At 36.1% G+C, this 20,464-nt stretch overlaps 1 protein-coding gene across 6 annotated transcripts in view; it reads left to right on the forward strand.

Annotated features, from left to right (window-relative positions):
* The window catches only part of LOC106054873 (poly(rC)-binding protein 3-like), a 370,092-nt gene that overhangs the window by 243,539 nt on the left and 106,089 nt on the right, over nt 1-20,464 (forward strand). For all 6 annotated transcript variants that reach the window (XM_056003498.1, XM_056003496.1, XM_056003494.1 and 3 more), the window contains one exon: nt 11,930-12,041. The gene's annotated coding sequence lies outside the window, so the exon portion shown is untranslated. The remainder of the gene's footprint in view (nt 1-11,929; nt 12,042-20,464) is intronic.

The following is a 20,464-nucleotide window of genomic DNA, read 5'->3' on the forward strand; positions in this document are numbered from 1 at the left end:
ATCTATGACAACTTCTTTTCTGTGCTACATATCTATGACAACTTCTTTTCTATGCTACATATCTATGACAGCTTCTTTTCTGTGCTACATATCTAACTATAACAAGCTGTTTTGTTTCTGCTACAAATCTCTAACAATGCTTTCCTCCTCCCGGTCTAGTTCTTCTCTATGTGTCAGTCGTCAGAGAGCATGTCAATCAACTTGAAGTCTAGAGGCTGGCACAATTTATAGTTCACTTATTGAACATGACAACTGAACATACCTGAACTTTGCCCTTGAAGTATGTCGGAATGAATAGGTCACTCCCCCCACAAAATATATGTCGCTAGTTCAATAATGTTGCTTGGCTTGGTTTATCTGTTGTTATCTGTTCTCTGTCTCATCCACTCAGCTGACACATCCATCAGCTGCACACACTGTGCAGTTGAGTTACTTCATCATCCTTGCTGTAAGGGTTACTTGTTCAGAGAAATGTTCCAAGTGTCGTGTCGGAAGATCAAATATCGTCTTGCTATTTCTTATTACCTGACTTCAATGTTTAGGAGAAACGCAACGTCGGAAAGAGAGACACAAATATTGTAACGTTACTTTGATATTGTTATTATCTATTAGGAAGTAATAAAATTAATTATAAGCAGCGGTTAGACAATCGATCATGGTCTTGTATATAGCAACCAAGAATACTTTTTTTTCTGGCTGTATAAGCACTTGGTTCTCACAGTGCCTTATCATCACGAAAGAATGAAAGAATCGAACGCAGGGCCGTCATCCTCAGACTACGCTGGAACGCTGTAGGCCGTCATCCTCAGACTACGCTGGAACGCTGTAGGCCGTCATCCTACGACTACGCTGGAACTCTGTAGGCCGTCATTCTCAGACTACGCTGGAACGCTGTAGGCCGTCATCCTCAGACTACGCTGGAACGCTGTAGGCCGTCATCCTCAGACTACGCTGGAACGCTGTAGGCCGTCATCCTCAGACTACGCTGTAACGCTGTAGGCCGTCGTCCTCAGACTACACTGGAACGCTGTAGGCCGTCATCCTCAGACTACGCTGGAACGCTGTAGGCCGTCATCCTCAGACTACGCTGGAACGCTGTAGGCCGTTATCATCAGACTACGCTGGAACGCTGTAGGCCGTCATCCTCAGACCTCATGCATGAGAGTTGGATTTTGACTTTAAAAACTAAATTTCGGAAGGCTACGTCTATATTAAACTTTCTATTCTGTTCACTGTCACATTTATTTTTGAAGTTGAATGCTTTGTGTCCGTGGTATTTAAGTTATTGAGTTTCCTATTGAAAGCTAATGTATTCTTGGAAGAGAAACATTGAGTAGAGTGTAAAGTAGTTGTGTAGTTTTTTTGAAATTTCAAAAGTTACTGTTTCTTTTTTTTTTTTAAACAAAGCTCAACTCACTCTGTCTGTCTGTCTGTCTGACAAAAAGTGTGTTCTCGTTATTTCTCGTTATTTCTCCCACACCAGATCTCGGATCAAGCTGAAGCATTGCACAATTATCTCTGTTCCCTGAGCAAACAAAGGAACCAATGGGTAATGAATTATTTTGTATTGTATCGAGTAAGGGAAAGAAATTGTATTTAACTGACATGGTGGTATAACTTTAATTAGCCCTTTTCATAAGTTTGACGCTAATAAAAAGAACTGATTCGGATTTTTAGGACGATCCTGAGTCCACGCAACTGTAATTGGTAATCTGTTTGGGGTAATAAAAGCATTTGGTCGTTGTGCTGGTCACATTACACCCTTGTTAACACCATCTGCCCAAAAGATCTGAAAGGTGTACCTTTACTTTTTACTTTTACTAACATCACATTCTTTTAATTATTTGATCTTTCAACTCACTTTGTTTGAGGTGAACCAAAGTCGTTCTACGACTGAAGGAGGCCAACTAATTAGATCCTAAAATATCAACCAACATTTCAGCTCTGCTCTAAGTTTGGAAGATTAAGTTTCCAGCTTGTCACTCCACATTCTCGTGAACTGAACAAAATAGTCGACACGATAGTTGAGACTGAAGTTATAGAACCTACTTAGAAATGTATTGAAACAACACACACAACAGCTAGAAATGTATTTTATCTACAACATTTAACTATGGAGTAGATCTGAATGAAACTATTGTATATCAACTGATTTGAAGGCATCCATCTAATGACAACTATCTCATACTTATCAGATAAGCCTAAGACGTGTCCAACAAAAACTTATCAAATAACTCTTGTTGTCATAACAACCAGAACACACAAAGTCTGACCTGGGCCTGTTTAACCACGTGACCTGTTCACAGCTCTCCGATTACTGGCCTAATAGCAGCCTGTGTTAAGATGAGCATCATATGACATCTTGTTATCTTCTAAGATGGACTTGAGTGTCTTGACTTCATGAACTTTGGCTGGATTTGCTTTTTGGTCGAGTCCAACAGACAATCTTGACTTTGGCTTGAAATCTGTCTAAATGTTTGAATCAACTTAGTCTTACATATTCTTAGATCGAACTAAAACACAATACATGTATCTGATTTGATCAAATTGACTTGGTCGAATATAATCTATTGGTTTGGTATTTCTATTGAACCTTTAATTTTGTTGTAGACTATTTTTTTAACACTCAAAGATCAAACTTTGTGTTGTTGTTGTTGTTTTTTTTGTTAAAAGTTAAAGTTCAAACTTTGTGTTTAGTTTAGAACAAAAACGTTTTGTCATCGATAAATCTTTTGGTGGGTACCAAAGTTCCTAGATTCAATTATCTCCCATGAAATACATGTACTTGTTGTATGCCATTCAATTCATACTGTTTTCATTGGACGCTAGTCACAAATCTATCTACCAACTAACTCATTCTGTATGACTGAGTCCATTCTAACCGACCTTGACCTTGACAGTAATATTATGATCTCTGCTAGTTTAACAAAAAATCCCCCAAAGACCAGAAACAATAAATCTTCTGAGTCGACAGGCTCAAATCATTTGACGACTTCATTCGTTTGATTGATTTATGAAGGGATCTATTTTTCATCCAATATTCAATCGATTTATTTCCATTCGAGCTTAGGTTGCTTGATCACTAGAACTTGAATTACATAAACTATTCGAGTCAGTGCCCTGTGTGAGGACATGAAACTGTATCTCTCTCACTATATCTCACTTAACTCACGTGAATAGTTAGGTCAAAGTTAAGAGTGTCAGAGGGAGATCCTCATCGTCTGATGTCGTCATCACGTGACTTAGTTTGAAAGTTCGGGAAGGAACCAAACCATCAATTGAAAAGTTTTCATGACAAGCTGAAAGTACATGAGAACTGAGTTGTGTCCCATTGTCTAGAGTCAACTTGTAGAACTGCCACTTTAGTTATGAAGATATGTCCAGACATTTTCATTTTCATTACTGCAACATTCAACTTAGAAATGAAACCAATGTTACATACCAATGTTACATACAAATATTACATACAAATGTTACATACAAAAGTTATATACAAATGTTACATACAAAAGTTATATACAAATGTTACATACCAATGTTACATACAAAAGTTATATACAAATGTTACATACCAATGTTACATACAAAAGTTATATACAAATGTTACATACAAAAGTTATATACAAATGTTACATACAAAAGTTATATACAAATGTTACATACCAATGTTACATACAAAAGTTATATACAAATGTTACGTACCAATGTTACATACAAATGTTACATACAAAAGTTATATACAAATGTTACGTACCAATGTTACATACAAATGTTACATACAAAAGTTATATACAAATGTTACATACCAATGTTACATACAAATGTTACATACAAAAGTTATATACAAATGTTACATACCAATGTTACATACAAAAGTTACATACAAATGTTACATACAAATGTTACATACAAAAGTTATATACAAATGTTACATACAAATGTTACATACAAATGTTACATACAAAAGTTATATACAAATGTTACGTACCAATGTTACATACAAATGTTACATACAAAAGTTATATACACATGTTACGTACCAATGTTACATACAAAAGTTACATACAAATGTTACATACAAATGTTACATACAAATGTTACATACAAAAGTTACATACAAATGTTACATACAAAAGTTATATACAAATGTTACGTACCAATGTTACATACAAAAGTTACATACAAATGTTACATACAAATGTTACATACAAATGTTACATACAAAAGTTACATACAAATGTTACATACAAATGTTACATACAAAAGTTATATACAAATGTTACGTACCAATGTTACATACAAAAGTTACATACAAATGTTACATACAAATGTTACATACAAATGTTACATACAAATGTTACATACAAATGTTACATACAAATGTTACATACAAATGTTACATACAAAAGTTACATACAAATGTTACATACAAATGTTACATACAAATGTTACATACAAAAGTTACATACAAATGTTACATACAAATGTTACATACAAATGTTACATACAAATGTTACATACAAAAGTTATATACAAATGTTACATACAAATGTTACATACAAAAGTTATATACAAATGTTACATACAAATGTTACATACAAATGTTACATACAAATGTTAAACGTGAAACATTGCACTCCTCAATAATCTTCGGACTCGAATTCAAGCCTTATTATTATTATAATTATTGCTTTGTTACTTGAAAGTTACATGTTGATTAGACTCTACACATAGACATATATCACAAGTAATCACAACTGTTTTTTTCACTTACTTATCCCATGGACAAATCAAATATCTAACATACGAGACAAAAACATATCACACACAAAAATGATTGACTCAACATTGTGTTCATTTCCTGCTTTGAGCTAGGAAACAGGTGGACATAAATCAAATCAGCTGTCTGAGCTCATCAACTCTGTCAGCGTGACCTTCAGGTAGCTAGTAGAGAATACTTCTGATATCATTACATTTCTTCATTCGTTAAACTCTAATCTTAGACCCATTTGTTATGTATTAGAATGTACATACAATGAGTGAAACACAAACATAAACCCAATCGATTGACTGATCACCGATTTTCCAATTATTATCATTCTAAAAGTATGATTTTTAAAATTATTTATTATTATTATTATTATTTATTTACTAAGCATCGTTGTGATTCCATAATCAATACAACTGTTTACTAGTCCAGCCTAGCGCTTATAGAGTTTTGTTTGCGTTGTTAACATTATAGATGCAAGTGATTTAGCGAGAAAACTGCCAGTGTCTTTGTTGTATCTCCGACAGTTCCATTAAAAGAACCGCAATTCAGAGCTACAAGTGCTAGGGAGGGGAAGGTGTTCTGACTGTTCTCTGTTAGCAGTACAAAGTACAGGAGACACGTCGGGTCACGTCATCATGCGGCTCATTACATTTAGAATTGAGAAATGGCCCTGCCAAAATAATCAACGTCTAAACTTGAGAAGCCACCCTACAATCTTTAGGATCTTTTATTAATTTCATTGATTTTATTATCAATCAAAAGTTATTTTCTTGTTAGTTTAGTGTGTGTGTGTGTGTTTGTGTTGTAACTATGAGATCCCCAATGGATTCACTTTGTCGTTAGTTTAGTGTGTGTGTGTGTGTTTGTGTTGTAACTATGAGATCCCCAATGGATTCACTTTGTCGTTAGTTTAGTTTAGTGTGTGTGTGTTTGTGTTGTAACTATGAGATCCCCAATGTCGTTCTTTGTGGTTCATTAGTTCAAGTTTGCACATATTTGTGTTCTCTCTTGTCATCTCACTTTCTCTCTTGTCATCTCACTTTCTCTCTTGTCATCTCACTTTCTCTCTTGTCATCTCACTTTCTCTCTTGTCATCTCACTTTCTCTCTTGTCATCTCACTTTCTCTCTTGTCATCTCACTTTCTCTCTTGTCATCTCACTTTCTCTCTTGTCATCTCACTTTCTCTCTTGTCATCTCACTTTCTCTCTTGTCATCTCACTTTCTCTCTTGTCATCTCACTTTAATGGAACTGGATGGATTCATCACATGCTGGACAATGGCAAACTTTTTACACCAAACAGAAACTTGTCTTTTTTGTTGTTGTTTTACTTTTTTATTACATAACTATTTTTGTCGCGATCTATATTTGTTGAGTATTTTGTCGCGATCTATATTTGTTGAGTATTTTGTCGCGATCTATATTTGTTGAGTATTTTGTCGCGATCTATATTTGTTGAGTATTTTGTCGCGATCTATATTTGTTGAGTATTTTGTCGCGATCTATATTTGTTGAGTATTTTGTCGCGATCTATATTTGTTGAGTATTTTGTCGCGATCTATATTTGTTGAGTATTTTGTCGCGATCTATATTTGTTGAGTATTTTGTCGCGGTCTTTATTTGTTGAGTATTTTGTCGCGGTCTATATTTGTTGAGTATTTTGTCGCGGTCTATATTTGTTGAGTATTTTGTCGCGGTCTATATTTGTTGAGTATTTTGTCGCGGTCTATATTTGTTGAGTATTTTGTTTAGGTCTTTATTACTTTGGATCAACACGTTGTATTTATGGCTAGAGCCCAACTCGCGGCCTAGAGACAAACAAACAAAGCAATAAAATGACGTACACTATTTTCCAGTCCAAGTTTTCAATTACAACGGAACAAACAATATGAAATACATTTTTTCGTTTATTGAATGAACTCTCTGTCCAATACAGAATTACGTTGCACATCTCAAGCGCAACCAAAGTTCTACAATAGGGGGTGAATTTTTTAAACAGATCAACCAGTTCAAAGTTCGTCTTCAACAAAACTTGTGTTACATAAACTCTAGTCCAAAGCACGTGCCGTTTATGTGTAATAGATGGGATACATGTTCAATTCCTCACTAGACTGTCAGAGGCTGTAGCGCTAGGTCAAAGGAGATAACTCATCCCCGTCTAGCTAGTCTAACTCTGTCAGAACTTTAAGATCCACACAAACGTTTGGTCCAGCGGCAATATTTTGGCGTAGGTTAATATAAATATTTAAATGTTCAAATCTAGATTTTCCAAATATTTATGTGTATAAACTGCGCCCCAGGTCAAAGTGGATTGGTGAGTTAGGCTTACATCTAGCTTCTCTTTCATCTTGGCCACGTGACTGGCTGGGTCTGCTTGCGTGCGATACACCAAGTTAGTTTCATGTAATTAAAAGAAGAAGATAGTTTCATGTAATTATAAGAACAAATTAGTTTCATGTAAATTATAAGAACAAATTAGTTTCATGTAATTAAAAGAACAAATTAGTTTCATGTAAATTATAAGAACAAGATAGTTTCACGTAACCATGTAATGAGAAGAACAAGATAGTTTCCTGTAATTATAAGAACAAGATAGTTTCCTGTAATTATAAGAACAAGATAGTTTCCTGAAACCATGTAATGAGAAGAACAAGATAGTTTCCTGTAATTATAAGAACAAGATAGTTTCCTGTAATTATAAGAACAAGATAGTTTCCTGTAATTATAAGAACAAGATAGTTTCACGTAACCATGTAATGAGAAGAACAAGATAGTTTCCTGTAATTATAAGAACAAGATAGTTTCCTGTAATTATAAGAACAAGATAGTTTCCTGTAATTATAAGAACAAGATAGTTTCCTGAAACCATGTAATGAGAAGAACAAAGATAGTTTCCTGTAATTATAAGAACAATATAGTTTCCTGTAATTATAAGAACAAGATAGTTTCCTGAAACCATGTAATGAGAAGAACAAGATAGTTTCCTGTAATTATAAGAACAAGATAGTTTCCTGTAATTATAAGAACAAGATAGTTTCCTGAAACCATGTAATTATAAGAACAAGATAGTTTCCTGTAATTATAAGAACAAGATAGTTTCCTGTAATTATAAGAACAAGATAGTTTCCTGTAATTATAAGAACAAGATAGTTTCCTGAAACCATGTAATGAGAAGAACAAGATAGTTTCCTGTAATTATAAGAACAAGATAGTTTCCTGTAACCATGTAATTATAAGAACAAGTTAGTTTCCTGTAACCATGTAATTATAAGAACAAGATAGTTTCCTGTAACCATGTAATGAGAAGAACAAGATAGTTTTACGTAGAGAAAATATTTGAATAGAAGCAATTGTGTGCGCAAGGAAGAGAGAAAGTGCGTGTGTCTATGTGAGAGAAAGTGCGTGTGTGTGTGAGAGAAAAAGCGTGTGTGTGAGAGAGAGAAAGTGCGCGCGTGTGTGTGAGAGAAAGTGCGTGTGTGTGTGAGAGAAAAAGCGTGTGTGTGAGAGAGAGAAAGTGCGCGCGTGTGTGTGAGAGAAAGTGCGTGTGTGTGTGAGAGAGAGAAAGTGCGTGTGTATGTGAGAAAGTGCAAGTGTGTATGTGAGAGAGAAAGTGCACGTGTATGTGTGAGAGAGAAAGTGCACGTGTATGTGTGAGAGAGAAAGTGCGTGTGTATGTGTGTGAGAGAAAGTGCAAGTGTGTGTGTGTTAGAGAAAGTGCACGTGTGTGTGTGTGTGTGTGTGAGAGAGAAAGTGCACGTGTAAGTGTGTGAGAGAGAAAGTGCACGTGTATGTGTGAGAGAAAGTGCAAGTGTATGTGTGTGAGAGAAAGTGCGTGTGTGTGTGAGCGAGAAAGTGCGCGTGTGTGTGTGAGAGAAAAAGTGCACGTGTATGTGTGAGAGAGAGTGCACGTGTATATGTGAGAGAGAAAGTGCGTGTGTATGTGTGAGAAAGTGCGTGTATATGTGAGAGAGAAAGTGCACGTGTATGTGTGAGAGAGAAAGTGCAAGTGTATGTGTGTCTGAGAAAGTGCGTGTGTATGTGTGAGAGAAAAAGTGCATATGTGTGTGAGAAAGTGCGTGTGTATGTGTGATGTGTGAGAGAGAGTGCAAGTGTATGTGTGAGAGAGAGTGCACTTGTATGTGTGAGAGAGAGTACACGTGTATATGTGAGAGAGAAAGTGCGTGTGTGTGTGAGAGAGAGAAAGTGCGTGTATGTGTGTGAGAGAGAGAAAGTGCGTGTGTGTGTGAGAGAGAGAAAGTGCGTGTGTATTTGTGAGAGAAAGTGCCTGTGTGTGAGAGAGAAGAGAGAAGGAGAGAGAGAGAGAGACTATTATGAGAGAAGTAAAGTAGCAAGGGAATATAGTTACCAATGAAAAGAAATGTTAGGAAGAAAATACATATGAATAGATACAAATACATATCAATAGATAAAAATACATATCAATAGATAAAAATACATATGAATAGATAAAAATACATATGAATAGATAAAAATACATATGAATAGATAAAAATACATATGAATAGATAAAAATACAATATCAATAGATAAAAATACATATCAATAGATAGCCTAGTGAGACAAGTGATAGGATCATAGCCTAGTGAGACAAGTGATAGGATCATAGCCTAGTGAGACAAGTGATAGGATCATAGCCTAGTGAGACAAGTGATAGGATCATAGCCTAGTGAGACAAGTGATAGGATCATAGCCTAGTGAGACAAGTGATACGATCATAGTGTAGTGAGACAAGTGATAGGATCATAGCCTAGTGAGACAAGTGATAGGATCATAGCCTAGTGAGACAAGTGATAGGATCATAGTGTAGTGAGACAAGTGATAGGATCATAGCCTAGTGAGACAAGTGATAGGATCATAGCCTAGTGAGACAAGTGATAGGATCATAGTGTAGTGAGACAAGTGATAGGATCATAGCCTAGTGAGACAAGTGATAGGATCATAGCCTAGTGAGACAAGTGATACGATCATAGCGTATTGAGACAAGTGATAGGATCATAGTGTAGTGAGACAAGTGATAGGATCATAGCGTAGTGAGACAAGTGATAGGATCATAGCGTAGTGAGACAAGTGATAGGATCATAGTGTAGTGAGACAAGTGATAGGATCATAGCGTAGTGAGACAAGTGATAGGATCATAGCGTAGTGAGAGAGCAAAAGCATGAAATTACGCTAAACAAAAACAATTAGTAAAAATATTTCTAATTGCATATTTGTTATTGTTAGTCTAGATCTATTAGAAATGTAATGACATGACTGTACTAAACTAATAGATATAACGACGCTTATTATAAGCTTTGTTTTTTAAAAGGTATTTTTGATATTTTTCTTGTTTTTAGTTTACATTGGATTTTGAAAAGCTAATCTGGCATATGTCTCCTGGCTAATGGCACATGGTACAACAGATAATAGCTAGGGATTGGTTCAATATTTGTTTCATCGGATTTTAGCGCATGTTATAAAAATATTTTCTGTATGTTCCTCTTGGATAATGAGAATTAAATCCAATGATGGACTGGAAAGAAACAAACAGGATTGTTTTCAAATCTCCAAAAGTTTATTTCATAGTTTCCGTCAAACAACTTGCATGAAGACAAAACAAAAACATATTCTACAGTTGAACAAGTCAATAGTTGAGTTGACTAGAGCGGAGGATTCCGGGAAGGCTGCGGATTTTCCTTTGGATTGAAACGATGTAATTTTATTGGTCAATCTCGTGTTAAGTGAACTCAGTTCGGCAGATATCCAGAGTTGGTTTTCAATCTTAAAACTCAAACATAAAACCTCATCCTTTTACATGTCTGCTTGCTTGGGGAAAGGTATCAAATAAGTCAGATTGGATAAATAGACCGATATAGTTAGATAGATAGATAGATAGATAGATAGATAGATAGGTAGATAGATAGATAGATAGATAGATAGATAGATAGTTAGATAGATAGATAGATAGATAGATAGATAGATAGATAGATAGATAGATAGATAGATAGATAGATAGATAGATAGATAGATAGATAGATAGATAGATAGATAGATAGATAGAGTGCATCTAACAAAGGAAACATCTCTAAAGAATCTAGCATGTTCGTATGTTTTCTTTGCCCTGAATGACCTTGAAGCCTAAAAATAAGGTCAAATGAGCAGGTTCTCTGAGTCCTTTCTCATTAATGCAGTTTATTATTTTTAAATGCACCTGCTCCCCCTCTCCCCTTGTGTACGTCATCTGTACGCCTGTAAATAGATCTGAACTTTGACATCTGAACTTTGACATCTGAACTTTGACATCTGAACTGTGACATCTGAACTGATACATCTGAACTGATACATCTGAACTGATACATCTGAACTGACACATCTGAACTTTGACATCTGAACTGTGACATTTGAACTGATACATCTGAACTGTGACATCTGAACTGATACATCTGAATTGTGACATTGAGGTTTGCATTCTCTCATAACTTGATTGGGGCGCTATCTAGGCTAAGACTTTGTCCTAGTGTTGACATCATATGCTTCATACTAGTGCACTGACCTAAGCATTACATCTCCTTGACAAAATGTCCTAACTACTATTTATCTTTAAGATAGCCCTGGGGAGCTGAAGATCAGTTGTTGTTGTGAAGTCTCACTATTTGTTTAACTCAAGGCTCCATTAAATTATAATATCTGCTGTCTGTGGATGTGTCTGAACTTATGATGTCTGCTGTCTGTGGATGTGTGTGAGCTTATGATGTCTGCTGTCTGTGGATGTGTCTCTGAACTTATGATGTCTGCTGTCTGTGGATGTGTCTCTGAACTTATGATGTCTGCTCTCTGTGGATGTGTCTCTGAACTTATGATGTCTGCTGTCTGTGGATGTGTCTGAACTTATGATGTCTGCTGTCTGTGGATGTGTCTCTGAACTTATGATGTCTGCTGTCTGTGGATGTGTCTCTGAACTTATGATGTCTGCTGTCTGTGGATATGTCTCTGAACTTATGATGTCTGCTTTCTGTGGATGTGTCTGAACTTATGATGTCTGCTGTCTGTGGATGTGTCTGAACTTATGATGTCTGCTGTCTGTGGATGTGTCTGAACTTATGATGTCTGCTGTCTGTGAATGTGTCTCTGAACTTAAGATGTCTGTTATTTATTTCAGAAAAAGTCTAAACCCAACTGGAATACATTGTAGTAAGTGTGTCCAGCTCCAACACCAAACTGACGTTCACACATCCTTTAGTGCCAGGGCAGGTGTGGATCCAGGCCCTCAAGTAAGTCACTTTTCATCACAAGCTCTTAATGGTTTGCTTGTTCTAGTATCCAAGTACTTCTAAGCAGCCATGTAGCTGCTGCCATCTCTTGATACTAACTCTATGCATACAATTATGGTGACGCACACAGTGCCCGTTATTTAAACTTCCTATTGTTAGAAAACATTGTTTAGTATCGAGGGCTGTTCTTTTCTTTTTTTTTGGCGGGGGGGGGGTGAATATTCGTGTTAATATTTTAATCTAGTACGCTTGCCTGCACACACTAAGACAAGTCACAGATCAACTAACAATGGGAAATCAACAGACACTCACAAATCAACAGACAATGGAAAATCAACAGACAATGGAAAATCAACAGACACTCACAAATCAACAGACAATGGAAAATCAACAAACACTCACAAATCAACAGACAATGGAAAATCAACAGACACTCACAAATCAACAGACACTCACAAATCAACAGACACTCACAAATCAACAGACAATCACAAATCAACAGACATTCACAAATCAACAGACAATCACAAATGAATACGCAGTCACAGATAAATAGACAATCACAGATAAACAGACAATCATAGACTCCAAACTCATAGATGTCTTCCTTCAATCCTGTCTCAAAGTCTCCTAGAAAGAAAAAAACTTTCACTAAAGATTGATATTTATTCCACGCTATCATTAATTTTAAAAACTCATTAAGATAAAAACCTTTTTAAGGAAGGGGATCCAAGCCCCACCCCCACCAAACATGTCGACAGAAGGGATCGGACAGTAGCGCACTTCAAGATGCACTAAGGTGATTCAGGGTGGAAAGTGAAAATACTTTTTTTTTTTTACTTTTTCTTCAGCCACTAATTCCAAATGAAGATTTCAAACTGATACCATTCCACTAAATAAAACCCAATAAAGAACTAACTCATTACACAAGACACTGACCACACAATAAACATTTGCTAACAAAGATAAAAAGTCAAGAGTCTTAAACTAAATCAACTTTGTTTAATGATTTTTTTTATTGAAAGAAATAGTTTTAATTAAAATCTGATGACTGTGTCTTAACTGTTAAGTCATAAGTCGTGACGCTGTGACGTTTAGTCGAGACTGTCTTAAACTGACATGCTTCAACCAATAAATTGAAATAGAAAGTTAGATCTTTCGTTAGTAGACAGGGAGATACAAAATCTTCCCCTCTGATAAACATTAGAACAAAGATGAACGTAAAGTAAACTACTAAATAAACATTAGAACAAAGATGAATGTCAAGTAAATTACTAATAACATTAGAACAAAGATTAATGTCAAGTAAATTACTAAATAAACATTAAAACAAAGATGAATGTCAAGTAAACTATTAAATAAACATCAGGACAAAGATGAATGTCAAGTAAACTACTAAATAAACATCAGAACAAAGATGAACGTCAAGTAAACTATTAAATAAACATTAGAACAAAGATGAATGTCAAGTAAACTATTAAATAAACCTTAGAACAAAGATGAATGTCAAGTAAACTATTAAATAAACCTTAGAACAAAGATGAATGTCAAGTAAATTACTAAATAAACATTAGAACAAAGATGAATGTCAAGTAAACCCCTAAATAAACCTTAGAACAAAGATGAACGTCAAGTAAACCACTAAATAAACCTTAGAACAAAGAAGAACGTCAAGTAAACCACTAAATAAACATTAGAACAAAGATGAACGACGAAACATTGACAATGATACATTCTAGCATCTAGAGTATAAAACGAACAAAACGGATATATACATATCCGATATATATGATTGTTTAATGTCATGGAATACATAATTTTAGTTATCTGTAGCTCCACTGACACACACACACACACTTGATATTTACACATGTGTATTTTTTAAACTTAAAGACATTAAAATATTTACGAACTTAAATTCACTTATTGAAATTGATCTTGTTGAGACAGTGCTAGAGTAGGATCTTGTTGAGACAGTGCTAGAGTAGAATCTTGTTGAGACAGTGCTAGAGTAGGATCTTGTTGAGACAGTGCTAGAGTGGGATCTTGTTGAGACAGTGCTAGAGTAGGATCTTGTTGAGACAGGTCTAGAGTAGGATCTTGTTGAGACAGGTCTAGAGTAGGATCTTGTTGAGACAGTGCTAGAGTAGGATCTTGTTGAGACAGGGCTAGAGTAGGATCTTGTTGAGACAGTGCTAGAGTGGGATCTTGTTGAGACAGTGCTAGAGTGGGATCTTGTTGAGACAGTGCTAGAGTGGGATCTTGTTGAGACAGTGCTAGAGTAGGATCTTGTTGAGACAGTGCTAGAGTGGGATCTTGTTGAGACAGTGCTAGAGTAGGATCTTGTTGAGACAGGTCTAGAGTAGGATCTTGTTGAGACAGGTCTAGAGTAGGATCTTGTTGAGACAGGTCTAGAGTAGGATCTTGTTGAGACAGGTCTAGAGTAGGATCTTGTTGAGACAGGGCTAGAGTAGGATCTTGTTGAGACAGTGCTAGAGTGGGATCTTGTTGAGACAGTGCTAGAGTGGGATCTTGTTGAGACAGTGCTAGAGTGGGATCTTGTTGAGACAGTGCTAGAGTGGGATCTTGTTGAGACAGTGCTAGAGTAGGATCTTGTTGAGACAGGTCTAGAGTAGGATCTTGTTGAGACAGTGCTAGAGTGAATTCAGCAATAATAATATTTATATTAAAAAATAAAACTAAATTTACAATTAAACCTAAAAACAGTAGGCCCTAATATTCAAAAATTTAAACGGAGATTATTCTTAGGATTTGAAAGAAAGTCTTTACAATTCATTTTTGTGTGTAGCCACTGCAAATTATTTGACATAATTTTTGCATAATGATAATATTGGCTGTTTTTTGCCTTTAATTCCGAAGATTACGGCTGAGTCGAGTGTTTCACATAACTTCGCAAAACCCAACTGCGATCTAAATTTTTTCCCGAAATTTATGCAGACAAAGCCGTTGTATGCTGGCTTTTCTTTGAGCATCAAATGTTTGTCCCGCAGTTTTTGTAAGAGCTTTCTGCTGCCAGAGAATGCTGCTAGGTACTTTCCTCTATGCCAGTGAGAGCGAAATGGAGCCTGAATAAATCTTAATAGCGCTCACGGGGGAGGGGGCACCTCTATAACTCAGTCTTCCTCAAAGCTCGAATGCGGTCGTCTCCCAAGCGGGATAAGTGTTATTGACAGCATAAAAATTAATAAATAGATGATATTTTGTTCATATTTGCCTTCTCACGCTTCTTTATAACTGTTTTTCTTTGAGGGGGGCGCTGGCGGATTTTTTTAAAGAAAAAATTCGAAAAGGGGGCGGTAGGCCAAAAAAGGTTGAAGACCACTGATAGACTAACAATTAGTAAATCTGTGCAATTAGAAATATTTTTACCAATTGTTTTTGTTTAGCGCAATATCTTTCATTCTCAATGCGCTTTCATCCTGCCCCCACACTGTCTGGTCTACTTTGCAAGGAGGGGGACAAGAAAAGTGTCTCTGAATAAATGTTGCCGTGATCGCTTTATAAATGCATTGTTCAGAAAGCTCTACGACTTGTCATTGAACGTCACTGCTCACACTTCAATTGGCCACCTACCAAGGGGACTAATTCAACGTATACAAGTTCTATCCCCGGTTCGATACCAAACAAAATAATTATTTACCAATAGTTAATTAGCTAATTTATTATTTTTTTAATCGATTCTTATTTTTCAGGTACAAAAAATAATTGTTCAAAGTTTTAACTAGATCCGAGATTGGGTATGGGAGAAATAACGTGTACACAATTTTTACAAGACAAAGTTGATATAATTTTTGTACAAATATCTTGCAAGGGTCCATTGTATTACGCTTGTAGCAGCCAAATATTTGATTACCTAAGGTTTTTTTTTGGGGGGGGGGGGCTTTTTTCATCAATTTTGAATAATTTCATTTGTTTATGTTTTCATGTGTGTGCAAATTGTTTTGGATTTAATGTTTGAAGTGCCGAGTCAACTTTGAACGAAAACATTCTCTAGTGACTTACCTATAGGACATTCGTTTGGTGTATTTAGTCAAGACATTTCTAAAACTTTCCATATTCTGTATCCTAATACTTGTGGCAAGTTTCGCTAAGAGTTGTGACTTACTATATTCCTGAAATACATACATATACAACACCTTCCTTTTAAAGAAAAGGTGTATAACATTCTCTCCCTCTTTCTCTCTCCTTTTTGTATTATTTAATAGAAGAGTAGTCATTGTACTGAAACTTCTTACCACTAGACATGAAGATGAGAAAGCAATTAGAAACTAAATGGCGATATTTCATAATATCTTTATGTAAGCCAGAAGAGCTGATATCCTTTTCATTTCATATTCCGAGCAGTTATTCTTCTTATGTTACGACTGCTGACAAATACATTTTTCGCCTGTATAGGCCCAGGTGTGCATGAGGTAATTCCATCCATGGAAAATCAGATTTAAAGTCACGACCTACTTAAATAAGATTTTAGACGCCTAAGAGTCTATATAGGCCACATTGGGAATCACAGCTAGAAAGCAACATTTACATCCATCTTTCCTGTAATGTTCATGCTCCTCCAAGACTCATTTGTTCCAAATTATAATCTCCCATCATACATCTGTCTTCTTATTTCCTATTTCCTATTCCCCACTGGTTAGAGACATGAAATACAATTTGAAAGACAGTTTCAAAAATAATTCAAAGGTTCTTGAGTGATTTATTGTACAAACATGTTGCAGAACTGTACGTAGTGAAGGCGTGAGTTTAAACGTCTGAGCGTAGACTTACAAGAGATGAGAACAATTAAAAAAAGGTGATAATGTTATACTAATAGGCACCCAACCAACAAAAATAATCCGTTTTAGAAAAGTTTGTTTTTTCTCTCCCTAAAATCATTGAATTATGGAAATCATACTTCTACATTTGACCCTGGGCAATTTACGTTTGCCCTTATTTCTGTCAAATACTTGAACACTGAGTTTAGGGAATGATTCTTGAAAATTGAATAATGGAAATATTTGTAAATTAGTTTCTGGGAATGATACTTGATATATTAAGTCAAAACTTAAAGAATGTGATCTGACCATATGTCATGGTAGTACACCCTAGAGCACAGGCACACATATGGAGCACACACCAGGACGAACTGAACACACAGGAAACATTGCGTGACCACTTGCTGTGGAAGCATCAAGTAACTAGAACTGGCTCACAGTAGCATCGAGATAGTCTGGAAGTAGAAGGTCGACATAGGGTGAAGTGCGCCTGGCTTGACTTAGTAGACGTCTCCATGTGTATAGATCTAGTCATCTGGCAGAGCTTTGCTTTAACTTTGCATAGGTCATAGTTCTTTTGTTTTGCTTTTCTTTCTGACCCAGTGCAGTACCTAAACTTTCTGACCCAGTGCTGTAACTAAACTTTCTGACCCAGTGCTGTAACTAAACTTTCTGACCCAGTGCAGTAACTAAATTTTCTGAGCCAGTGCTGTAACTAAACTTTCTGAGCCAGTGCAGTAACTAAATTTTCTGACCCAGTGCAGTAACTAAACTTTCTGAGCCAGTGCAGTAACTAAACTTTCTGACCCAGTGCAGTAAATAAACTTTCTGAGTCAGTGCAGTAACTAAATTTTCTGAGCCAGTGCAGTAACTAAACTTTCTGAGCCAGTGCAGTAACTAAATTTATTTTCTGACCCAGTGCAGTAACTAAACTTTCTGAGCCAGTGCAGTAACTAAACGTTCTGAGCCAGTGCAGTAACTAAACTTTCTGAGCCAGTGCAGTAACTAAATTTTCTGAGCCAGTGCAGTAACTAAACTTTCTGAGCCAGTGCAGTAACTAAATTTTCTGAGCCAGTGCAGTAACTAAACTTTCTAGGCCAGTGCAGTAACTAAACTTTCTGACCCAGTGCAGTAACTAAACTTTCTGAGCCAGTGCAGTAACTAAATTTTCTGAGCCAGTGCAGTAACTAAATTTTCTGAGTCAGTGCAGTAACTAAACTTTCTGACCCAGTGTAGTAACTAAACTTTCTGACATAGTGCAGTAACTAAACTTTCTGAGCCAGTGCAGTAACTAAATTTTCTGACCCAGTGCAGTAACTAAACTTTCTGACCCAGTGCAGTAACTAAACTTTCTGAGCCAGTGCAGTAACTAAATTTTCTGACCCAGTGCAGTAACTAAACTTTCTGACCCAGTGCAGTAACTAAACTTTCTGGCTCCATTTCTTCAATGTTGACTTATAATTGGAAGGTTCCTGTTTACCGCTGCCACTAAATGTTTTTATAAGGCACTTTTAAGGCATCATTTGAATTTGAGCTGTCAATGAAATAGATCTATTTGTGAAGGCCGAAACTGGACAACATTTGTGTAAAGTTCCACTTTTTACCAATCTATATTCAAGTAACAAGCAAAAGAAAGTACTTTTGTATTTAAAAAACAACAACTTTTCATAGCTATTATTTGTCTTGATATATCAGTGCCACGGTATTTATCATTTCTAAAGGATGATGAAAAGTCTAAGTACTGTCTGTGATTAAATGTGTTTCAGATAACTTTATCACTCGCAAAATGTTAGCCTACCTGGATGTAGCCAAATGTAATACCTGTGTTGATCTGGGTAGAATTTCAGCACAAACATAAAACTCAAGAGACTGATATGTCAATTTGACATCTAAAGTCTGATAAGTCCATTCCCCTACTGTGTCATAGGACGGCAACCAGGACCATGGGTCTATTGTGGGTTTAGGGGGATGGGGGAACTTTCTTAAGCATCATGTTTCATCTTGCACCGCCCACCAAAGTATCAAAGTCAGCACCGGAGAAACTCATACATCACAGGCGGAATTTACGTTACCGGTGTCGAGCGAGACTTGAGCCATCAGTTTTAAATTTCACGCCGCTCTACATGTAAACCTCGTAAACTTTCACATTCTGACACTGAATCGTCGGTTCTCCAGGGTCTGGGGATTTCTCACGAGAGTTGGGTATTTTTCAAAGTTTTGCTTTTGGGAAGTTCTATTGCACTTTTTTTTTAAATTAATTCTATTAGCATCGAATTGTCCTGATTGTGTACAGCTATTAGCATCGAATTGTCCTTAGTGTGTACAGCTATTAGCATCGAATTGTCCTTAGTGTGTACAGCTATTAGCATCGAATTGTCCTTAGTGTGTACAGCTATTAGCATCGAATTGTCCTTAGTGTGTACAGCTATTAGCATCGAATTGTCCTTAGTGTGTACAGCTTTTAGCATCGAATTGTCCTTAGTGTGTACAGCTGTAATAAAAAAAACTGCTGCTAATGTAGCCATTCTATTATTTTAATAACATTATTTTCTTTGGTCACAACACATATACACACACAAAATGCATGGAGATCTATGTAGCTTAGTATCATGAGAAGAACTGAGTTTGGGGGGAAGAGAGGAGTGGTTCTCAGTTCACACCACAAGTGATTTGGTTCACAATTTGTTTCGTTCTAGAAACAGAAAGATACAAGTTGGAGAATACACGCGGTAACAGTCTGGGTATCAAAATACTTTTATTTTGGGTATTTTCCGAAGCAGCACTGCGAGTCTGTGTATTTTGACCTCGAGTACGATGGTGTGATGATGATTATAGCAGGAAACGTTTTATCTGTACACCAAGTGACGTCATGTACACACTGCTGGTGGACTTATTGAAACAGTAAATAGAGAACGGCTGGAAGGAAGGCATTCACCTAGTTCCTAGATCTTCTAATGTGTACTTTCTTTTTCAAACTCTTTTACACTCATCATGGTAGTAGCCTAATTAGATGGGAAGATTTTTTTTCTGGGGGATCTTTCTTTCAATTCTAAGTTGCTGATCTCTAGTCTGGGGGTCTGCATTTAACATCAAGTCTTACAATCTATCTTTTAGATTATCATGTGTTCTGTCTTAATATTTATGGTGGATGCACTGAATCTTTAGAATTTTTTGTATTTCACCAAGGCACGAGGAATGTAATTCTATCGGTACATTTGCTATTTCACTACTTTGAAGGTGTAGAGGATTCGTTCCATGTTATACAGAGTTGAGTGTATTGTTGCAGCTGATAGACTTCCATGTTATACTGAGTTGAGTGTATTTTTGCAGCTGATAGACTTCCATGTTATACAGAGTTGAGTGTATTGTTGCAGCTGATAGACTTCCATGTTATACAGAGTTGAGTGTATTTTTGCAGCTGATAGACTTCCATGTTATACAGAGTTGAGTGTATTGTTGCAGCTAATAGACTTCCATGTTATACAGAGTTGAGTGTATTGTTGCAGCTGATAGACTTCCATGTTATGAGGATTTAGTTCAATGTTTCTGACAGTGGCGGCGCAAGACCTAAATTTGGTGTAGGCTAGGTGTTTTTTTGCGAGACACTCTTGTGAATCAAACAGATGTATATTTTAAACAATATAA

The sequence above is a fragment of the Biomphalaria glabrata genome, chromosome 11 (assembly GCF_947242115.1).
Source record: "Biomphalaria glabrata chromosome 11, xgBioGlab47.1, whole genome shotgun sequence".
Taxonomy (NCBI): domain Eukaryota; kingdom Metazoa; phylum Mollusca; class Gastropoda; family Planorbidae; genus Biomphalaria; species Biomphalaria glabrata.